At 39.5% G+C, this 10,063-nt stretch overlaps 1 non-coding gene across 1 annotated transcript; it reads right to left on the reverse strand.

Annotated features, from left to right (window-relative positions):
• Positions 1–5,225: 5,225 nt before the first annotated feature.
• On the reverse strand, positions 5,226–5,333 carry LOC112716646 (small nucleolar RNA R71). Its single transcript, XR_003160430.1, has one exon. It is a non-coding gene; the product is annotated as a small nucleolar RNA R71 (small nucleolar RNA).
• Positions 5,334–10,063: the final 4,730 nt, after the last annotated feature.

Below are 10,063 nucleotides of genomic sequence, written 5' to 3' on the forward strand. Positions count from 1 at the left end.
TTGGGAGGTAAATATTATGGTCTTGTGGTGGTTGATGATTACTCTAGATTTGGTTGGGTACTTTTCCTTGCTCATAAGAATAATGCATTTTATGCCTTCTCTACCCTTTGTAAGAAAATTCAAAATGAAAAGGATTTGAAAATTGTCCATTTGAGAAGTGATCACGGAAGAGAATTTGAAAATCAAGACTTTGAAAAATTCTGTGATGACTTAGGGATTTCTCATAATTTCTCATGCCCTAGAACCCCCCAACAAAATGGGGTGGTTGAAAGAAGGAACCGAAGCCTTCAAGAAATGACTAGGGCCATGCTATATGAGAATGAAATTCCCAAATTTTTATGGGTTGAAGCTGTGAACACAGCACGTTATATTTTGAATAGAACAATCATTAGAAAAGGGTTAAAGAAAACTCCTTATGAGCTATGGAAAGGAACCCCTCCAAATCTTAAGTACTTTCATGTTTTTGGATGTAAATGCTTTGTACTCAACAATAAGGAAAACCTTGGAAAATTTGATCCAAAATCCTATGAAGGAATGTTTGTTGGATATTCCACCACAAGCAAGGCCTATAGAGTTTATCTCAAGGAGCATAGGACAATAGAGGAATCCATACATGTTACCTTTTGTGATTCTAACTTAATTCCCAGTACTGTAAAGGACAATGATTCAGATTGTGAAGAGGATGGAACATGTAAAGAAAATCCCAAATTTGTGCAAAATGAAGAATCTGTCAGCCCGGTTTTATCTCGTCAGATTGAAGGAGAAACTTCCATTTTGTCTCCTGAGCAGACACGAGAAACTGAAACAGTGAGACCACCAGAAGTTCATCAAAGCTCTACACCTGTCCGAAAGCCTAGAGAATGGAAGTCTATGAGGGGTTATCCTCATGACTTCATCATTGGTGATCCCTCTCAAGGTGTAACCACAAGATCCTCCACCAAAAGGCAAACCGAACCTAGCAATCTTGCTCTCTTGTCACAAATGGAGCCCAACAATATCAAAAAGCTCTTGAAGATCCATCATGGGTCAAGGCCATGCAAGAGGAGCTTGCTCAATTTGACAAGAATAAGGTTTGGACATTAGTACCTCATCAGGATGGTAAGAAGGTAACGGGTACTAAGTGGGTATTTAAAAATAAACTTGGTGAGGATGGACAAGTTGTTCGTAACAAGGCTAGATTAGTGGCTCAAGGTTACGATCAAGAAGAGGGTATTGATTTTGATGAGTTTTTTGCTCTGGTAGCTAGAATGGAAGCAATTAGGTTGCTTCTTGCCTATGCTGCCCATAAGGGTTTCAAAATGTTTCAAATGGATGTTAAGTGTGCCTTCCTTAATGGCTTTATTGATAGAGAAGTGTATGTGACTCAACCCCCTGGTTTTGAACATAAAGAGTTTCCTAATCATGTTTTTAAATTAACTAAGGCACTTTATGGTCTTAGGCAAGCTCCAAGAGCTTGGTATGAGAGGCTTAGTGCCTTCTTGTTGGAAAACCATTTTCAAAGGGGTACCACTGGTGAGCGGATAATTTGTACGCTTTTTGGCATTGTTTTTAGTATGTTTTTAGTATGTTCTAATTAGTTTTTAGTATATTTTTATTAGTTTTTAGTTAAAATTCACTTTTCTGGACTTTACTATGAGTTTGTGTGTTTTTCTGTGATTTCAGGTATTTTCTGGCTGAAATTGAGGGACCTGAGCAAAAATCTGATTCAGAGACTAAAAAGAACTGCAGATGCTGTTGGATTCTGACCTCCCTACACTCGAAGTAAATTTTCTGGAGCTACAGAAGCCCAATTTGCGCGCTCTCAACAGCGTTGGAAAGTAGACATCCTGGGCTTTCCAGCAATATATGATAGTCCATACTTTGCCCAAGATTTGATGGCCCAAACCGGCGTTCAAAGTCACCATCAGAATTCCCAGCGTTAAACGCCGGAACTGGCACAAGAATGGGAGTTAAACGCCCAAACTGGCATAAAAGCTGGCGTTTAACTCCAAGAAGAGTCTCTACACGAAAAATGCTTCAATGCTCAGCCCAAGCACACACCAAGTGGGCCCGGAGGTGGATTTTTATGTCATTTACTCATATTTGTAAACCCTAGGCTACTAGTTCTCTATAAGTAGGACATTTTGCTATTGTATTTTCATCTTTAGATCTTTGGATCTTTGGATCTTTTGACCATCTTTGGATCATTTTTAGATCTTTTGATCACGTTTGGAGGCTGGCCTCTCGGCCGTGCCTAGACCTTGTTCTTATGTATTTTCAACGGTGGAGTTTCTACACACCATAGATTAAGGTGTGGAGCTCTGCTGTACCTCGAGTATTAATGCAATTACTATCGTTCTTCTATTCAATTCAGCTTGTTCTTGTTCTAAGATATCACTTGTTCTTCAACTTGATGAATGTGATGATCCGTGACACTCATCATCATTCTCACCTATGAACGTGTGCCTGACAACCACCTCCGTTCTACCTTAGATTGGGTGGATGTCTCTTGGATTCTTTAACCGGAATCTTCGTGGTATAAGCTAGAATTGATGGCGGCATTCAAGAGAATCCAGAAGGTCTAAACCTTGTCTGTGGTATTCTGAGTAGGATTCAATGATTGAATGACTGTGACGAGCTTCAAACTCCTGAAGGCTGGGCATTAGTGACAGATGCAAAAGAATCACTAGATTCTATTCCAACCTGATTGAGAACCGACAGATGATTAGCCGTGCCGTGACAGGGTGCGTTGAACATTTTCACTGAGAGGATGGGAGGTAGCCACCGACAACGGTGAAACCCTACATACAGCTTGCCATGGAAAGGAGTAAGAAGGATTGAATGAAGACAGTAGGAAAGCAGAGAGACGGAAGGGACCAAGCATCTTCATACGCTTATCTGAAATTCCCACCAATGAATTACATAAGTATCTTTATCTTTATCTTTATGTTTTATTCATCATTCATAACCATTTGAGTTTGCCTGACTAAGATTTACAAGGTGACCATAGCTTGCTTCATACCAACAATCTCTGTGGGATCGACCCTTACTCGCGTAAGGTTTATTACTTGGACGACCCAGTACACTTGCTGGTTAGTTGTGCGAAGTTGTGTTTATGCCATGGTATTGAACACCAAGTTTTTGGGTTCATCACTGGGGATTATTTGAGTTGTAGTGATCACAATTTCGTGCACCAAGTTTTTGGCGCCGTTGCCGGGGATTGTTCGAATATGGACAACTGACGGTTCATCTTGTTGCTTAGATTAGGTATTTTTCTTCAGAGTTCTTAAGAATGAATTCTAGTGTTTCAAGGTGATGTTCTTATCATCACCAAAGCTGATTGATTTTCATCAATTTAGCTCTTGAATGCAATGTCCTGCTGAAGCTTGTTCAGCCATGTCTAATTTCTTTAGACTGAAGCTTTAGACTAACATTGCATGATTCCTGGAATTCTCATTAAGAATTTTGATATCTTTATTTCCTCTTCACTTAATTTTTGAAAAAATTCAAAAAAAATTATAAAATCATAAAAACCAAATATATTTTATGTTTCTTGTTGAGTCTAGAGTCTCATGTTAAGTTGGTGTCAATTGCATGTTTCTGTTCTTCTTGCATTCATTTTTCATGTGTCTTAAGTGATCTTCAAGATGTTCTTGATGATTTCATTACTCTGATCTTTAAATTCTCTTGACTTGAGTGTTTTGTGTTTCTCATATGCATTTTCATTTTATTAGTGTCAGTAGTATACAAACTTCTAAGTTTGGTGTCTTGCATGCATTGTTATTTGATTCTAGTTGCATTTTGATTATTCCTCATTATTGAAAATCCAAAAATATTTTTAATTTGTGTCTTTTCAAGTCAATAGTACAGAGGATTGAAGATTCAGAACATTCAGCAGAGGAATTACACAGAAAAAGCTGGGCGTTCAAAACGCCCAGTAAGGAAGGCAAACTGGCGTTTAAACGCCAGCCAGGGTGCCTGGCTGGGCGTTTAACGCCCAAAAGGGTAGTGGTTTGGGCGTTAAATGCCAGAATGTGCACCATTCTAGGCGTTTAACGCCAGGATGGCACAAGAGGGAAGATTTTGTTTTCAATTCAAATTTTTTTTTTAGTTTTCAAAATCTTTTCAAAATCAAATCTTTTTCAAATCATATCTTTTCAATCAAATCTTTTTCAAAATCAATTTCTTTCCATTTTCAAAGATACTTGCTAACAATTAGTGATTTGATTCAACATTTCAATTATGTTGCCTTTTCTGTTGAGAAAGGTTTAATGTTTGAATCATATCTTTTCTTGTTAGCCAAGTTATAATTTTTTTAAATCAAATCTTTTTAAAATGTTTTTCAAATCATATCTTCTCAATCACATCTTTTTCAAAATAGTTTTCAATCATATCTTTTTTTAATTTCTAATTTCAAAATCTTTTTCAAAAATCACTTGATTTCTTTTCCACTCTTATTTTCGAAAATTTTTCAAAATGTTTTTAAAATCTTTTTAATATTTTCGAAAATTACTTCCCTTCTTCTCACATCCTTCTGTTTATGAACTAACACTACTCCTTAATGCACAATTCGAACTCCATCTTCTTTGATAAGTTCGAATCTTCTACTTCTGCCTTCTATTTTTCTTTTCCTCTGACACCTCAAGGAATCTCTATACTGTGACATAGAGGATTCCATATTTTCTTGTTCTCTTCACTTTCATATGAGCAGGAGCAAAGACAAAAGCATTCTTGTTGAGGCTGACCCTGAACCTGAAAGGACCTTGAAGCGAAAGCTAAGAGAAGCTAAGGCACAATTCTCTGTAGAGGACCTAACAGAAATCTTCAAAGGAGAAGAAACCATGGCAGCCGAAAACAACAACAATGCCAACAATGCAAGGAAGGTGCTGGGTGACTTTACTGCACCTACTCCCGACTTCTGTGGGAGAAGCATCTCTATCCCTGCCATTGGAGCAAACAACTTTGAGCTTAAGCCTCAATTAGTTTCTCTAATGCAACAGAATTGCAAGTTCCATGGACTTCCATTGGAAGATCCTCATCAGTTTTTAGCTGAATTCTTGCAAATCTGTGACACTGTCAAGACTAATGGGGTTGACCATGAGGTCTACAGACTTATGCTATTCCCTTTTGCTGTAAGAGACAGAGCTAGAATATGGTTGGACTCACAACCTAAAGAAAGCCTGAACTCTTGGGAAAAACTAGTCAATGCCTTCTTGGCAAAGTTCTTTCCACCTCAAAAATTGAGTAAGCTTAGAGTGGAAGTCCAAACCTTCAGACAGAAGGAAGGAGAATCCCTCTATGAAGCTTGGGAAAGATACAAACAATTGATCAGAAAGTGTCCTTCTGATATGCTTTCTGAATGGAGCATCATAGGTATTTTCTATGATGGTCTCTCTGAACTATCCAAGATGTCTTTGGATAGCTCTGCTGGAGGATCTCTTCATCTGAAGAAGACGCCTACAGAAGCTCAAAAACTAATTGAAATGGTTGCAAATAACCAATTCATGTACACTTCTGAAAGAAATCCTGTGAACAATGGGATAAATCAGAAGAAAGAAGTTCTTGAGATTGACACTCTGAATGCCATATTGGCTCAGAACAAAATATTGACTCAGCAAGTCAATATGATTTCTCAAAGTCTGTCTGGAATGCAAAATGCACCAGGTAGTACTAAGGAAGCTTCATCTGAAGAAGAAGCTTATGATCCTGAGAACCCTTCAATGGAAGAGGTGAATTACATGGGAGAACCCTATGGAAACACCTATAATCCTTCATGGAGAAATCATTCAAATCTCTCATGGAAGGATCAACAGAGACCTCAACAAGGTTTCAACAACAATAATGGTGGAAGAAACAGGTTTAGCAATGGCAAGCCTTTTCCATCATCTTCTCAGCAACAGACAGAGAGTTCTAAGCAGAACACCTCTGACTTAGCAACCATGGTCTCTGATCTAATCAAAACCACTCATAGTTTCATGACTGAAACAAGGTCCTCCATTAGAAATTTGGAGGCACAAGTGGGTCAGCTGAGCAAGAAAATTACTGAACTTCCTCCTAGTACTCTTCCAAGCAATACAGAAGAAAATCCAAAAGGAGAGTGCAAGGCCATCAACATGGCCGAATTTGGAGAGGAGGAAGAGGCAGTGAACGCCACTGAGGAAGACCTCAATGGACGTCCACTGGCCTCCAATGAGTTCCCTAATGAGGAACCATGGGAATCTGAGGCTCCCACTGAGACCATAGAGATTCCATTGGATTTACTCCTGCCATTCATGAGCTCTGATGAGTATTCTTCCTCTGAAGAGGATGAGTATGTCACTGAAGAGCAAGTTGCTAAATACCTTGGAGCAATTATGAAGCTAAATGACAAGTTATTTGGTAATGAGACTTGGGAGGATGAACCCCCTTTGCTCACCAAAGAACTGGATGACTTGTCTAGGCAGGAACTACCTCAAAAGAGACAAGATCCTGGGAAGTTCTCAATACCTTGTACCATAGGCACCATGACCTTCAAGAAGGCCTTGTGTGACCTAGGGTCAAGTGTAAACCTCATGCCTCTCTCTGTAATGGAGAAGCTAGGGATCTTTGAGGTGCAAGCTGCAAAAATCTCACTAGAGATGGCAGACAACTCAAGAAAACAAGCTTATGGACTTGTAGATGATGTTTTGGTAAAAGTTGAAGACCATTACATCCCTGCTGATTTCATAGTCCTGGAGACTGGGAAGTGCATGGATGAATCCATCATCCTTGGCAGACCCTTCCTAGCCACAGCAAAGGCTGTGATTGATGTTGATAGAGGAGAATTGATCATTCAAGTGAATGAAGAATCCTTTGTGTTTAAGGCTCAAGGATATCCCTCTGTCACAATGGAGAGGAAGCATGAAGAGCTCCTCTCAAAACAAAGCCAAACAGAGCCCCCACAGTCAAACTCTAAGTTTGGTGTTGGGAGGCCACAACCAACCTCTAAGTTTGGTGTTGAACCCCCACATTCAAACTCTAAGTTTGGTGTTGGGAGGTTCCAACATTGCTCTGAGCATCTGTGAGGCTCCATGAGAGCCCTCTGTCAAGCTACTGACATTAAAGAAGCGCTTGTTGGGAGGCAACCCAATGTTATATTTTATCTATTTTCCTTTGTTATTTTATATTTTCTGTAGGTTGATGATCATGAGAAGTCACAAAATCAATTGAAAAAGCAAAAACAGAATGAAAAACAGAAAGAAAAATAGCACACCCTGGAGGAAGATCTTGCTGGCATTTAAACGCCAGTAAGGCTAGCAGATGGGCGTTTAACACCCAGTCTGGCACCATTCTGGACGTTTAACGCCAGAAAGAGGCACCAGACTGGCGTTAAACGCCAGTAAAGGGCAAGAACTTGGCGTTAAACGCCAGAAATGGGCACCAGCCCGGCGTTTAACGCCAGAATTGGCACAAAGAACAATTTTGCTCGCCAATTGGTGCAGGGATGACTTTTCCTTGACACCTCAGGATCTGTGGACCCCACAGGATCCCCACCTACCCCACCACTCTCTCTTCTCTTCCCCAAAAACCCCTCACCTATCAAATCCCATCTTTCTCTTCACCACTCACATCCATCCTTCATAAAACCCCACCTACCTCACCATTCAAATTCAAACCACTTTCCCTCCCAAACCCACCCTCACATAACCGAAACCTACCCCTCTCTCCACTCCTATATAAACCCATCTTCACTCCTTCATTTTCACACAACCTAAACACTACTTCTCCCCTTTTAGCCAAACCACAAAGCCATCTCCATCTCCTTCATTTCTTCTTCTTATACTCTCTTCTTTCTTCTTTTGCTCGAGGACGAGCAACCTTTTAAGTTTGGTGTGGTAAAAGCATTGCTTTTTGTTTTTCCATAACCATTTATGGCATCCAAGGCCGGAGAAACCTCTAGAAAGAGGAAAGGGAAGGCAAAAGCTTCCACCTCCGAGTCATGGGAGATGGAGAGATTCATCTCAAGGGTGCATCAAGACCACTTCTATGAAATTGTGGCCTTGAAGAAGGTGATCCCCGAGGTCCCTTTTAAACTCAAAAAGAGTAAATATCCGGAGATCCGACATGAGATCCGAAGAAGAGGTTGGGAAGTTCTTACCAACCCCATTCAACAAGTCGGAATCTTAATGGTTCAAGAGTTCTATGCTAATGCATGGATCACTAAGAACCATGACCAAAGTGTGAACCCAGACCCAAAGAATTGGCTTACTATGGTTCGGGGGAAATACTTGAATTTTAGTCCGGAAAATGTAAGGTTGGCATTCAACTTGCCCATGATGCAAGGAGATGAACACCCTTACACTAGAAGGGTCAACTTTGATCAAAGGTTGGACCAAGTCCTCACAGTCATTTGTGAAGAGGGCGCCCAATGGAAGAGAGATTCAAGAGGGAAGTCGGTTCAACTGAGAAGGCATGACATCAAGCCTGTGGCTAGGGGATGGTTGGAGTTTATCCAACGCTCAATCATTCTCACTAGCAACCGGTCCGAAGTTACTATAGACCGGGCTATCATGATTCATAGCATCATGATTGTTGAAGAATTAGAAGTTCATGAGGTGATATCCCAAGAACTTTATAAGGTGGCGGACAAGTCCTCTACCTTGGCAAGGTTAGCCTTTCCTCATCTCATTTGTCACCTCTGTTATTCAGTTGGAGTTGACATAGAGGGAGACATCCCCATTGATGAGGACAAGCCCATTACTAAGAAGAGGATGGAGCAAACAAGAGATCTCTCTCATCATCAAATCACTGAGATGCCTCAAGGGATGCACTTTCCTCCACAAAACTATTGGGAGCAACTAAACACCTCCCTAGGAGAATTGAGTTCCAACATGGGACAACTAAGGGTGGAGCACCAAGAACATTCCATTCTCCTCCATGAAATTAGAGAAGATCAAAGAATCATGAGAGAGGAGCAACAAAGACAAGGAAGAGACATTGAGGAGCTCAAGCACTCCATAGGATCTTCAAGAGGAAGAACAAGCCGCCATCACTAAGGTGGACCCGTTCTTTAATTTCCTTGTTCTTTATTTTCTGTTTTTCGAAAAAATCATGCTTATGTTTATCTATGTTTGTGTCTTGTGATCATTAGTGTCTTAGTGTCTATGCTTTAAAGTTATGAATGTCCTATGAATCCATCACCTCTCTTAAATGAAAAATGTTCTTAATTGAAAAAGAGAAGAATTGCATGAATTTTGAATTTTATAACAGTTTAATTATTTTGATGTGGTAGCAATATTTTTATTTTCTGAATGTATGCTTAAACAGTGCATATGTCTTTTGAATTTGTGGTTCATGAATGTTGGCTCTTGAAAGAATGATGAAAAAGGAGACATGTTACTGAGGATCTGAAAAATCATAAAAATGATTCTTGAAGCAAGAAAAAGCAGTGAATACAAAAAAAAAAAGAGAAGGAGAAAAAACAAAAAAAAAAGAAAGAAAAAAAATGAAAAAAAAGAGAAAGAAAAAGAAAGAAATAAAGTTGTGATCCAAGGCAAAAAGAGTGTACTTAAGAACCCTGGACACCTCTAATTGGGGACTCTAGCAAAGCTGAGTCACAATCTGAAAAGGTTCACCCAATTATGTGTCTGTGGCATGTATGTCTCCGGTGGTAATACTGGAAGACAGAGTGCTTTGGGCCACGGCCAAGACTCAATAAGTAGCTGTATTCAAGAATCATCATACTTAACTAGGAGAATCAATAACACTATCTGGATTCTGAGTTCCTAAAGAAGCCAATCATTCTCAATTTCAAAGGATAGAGTGAGATGCCAAAACTGTTCAGAGGCAAAAAGCTAAAAGCCCCGCTCATCTAATTAATACTGATCTTCAGAGATGTTTTTGGAATTCATTGCATATTCTCTTCTTTTTATCTTATTTGATTTTCAGTTGCTTGAGGACAAGCAACACTTTAAGTTTGGTGTTGTGATGAGCGGATAATTTGTACGCTTTTTGGCATTGTTTTTAGTATGTTTTTAGTATGTTCTAGTTAGTTTTTAGTATATTTTTATTAGTTTTTAGTTAAAATTCACTTTTCTGGACTTTACTATGAGTTTGTGTGTTTTTC

The sequence above is a fragment of the Arachis hypogaea genome, chromosome 1, assembly GCF_003086295.3.
Source record: "Arachis hypogaea cultivar Tifrunner chromosome 1, arahy.Tifrunner.gnm2.J5K5, whole genome shotgun sequence".
Lineage (NCBI taxonomy): Eukaryota > Viridiplantae > Streptophyta > Magnoliopsida > Fabales > Fabaceae > Arachis > Arachis hypogaea.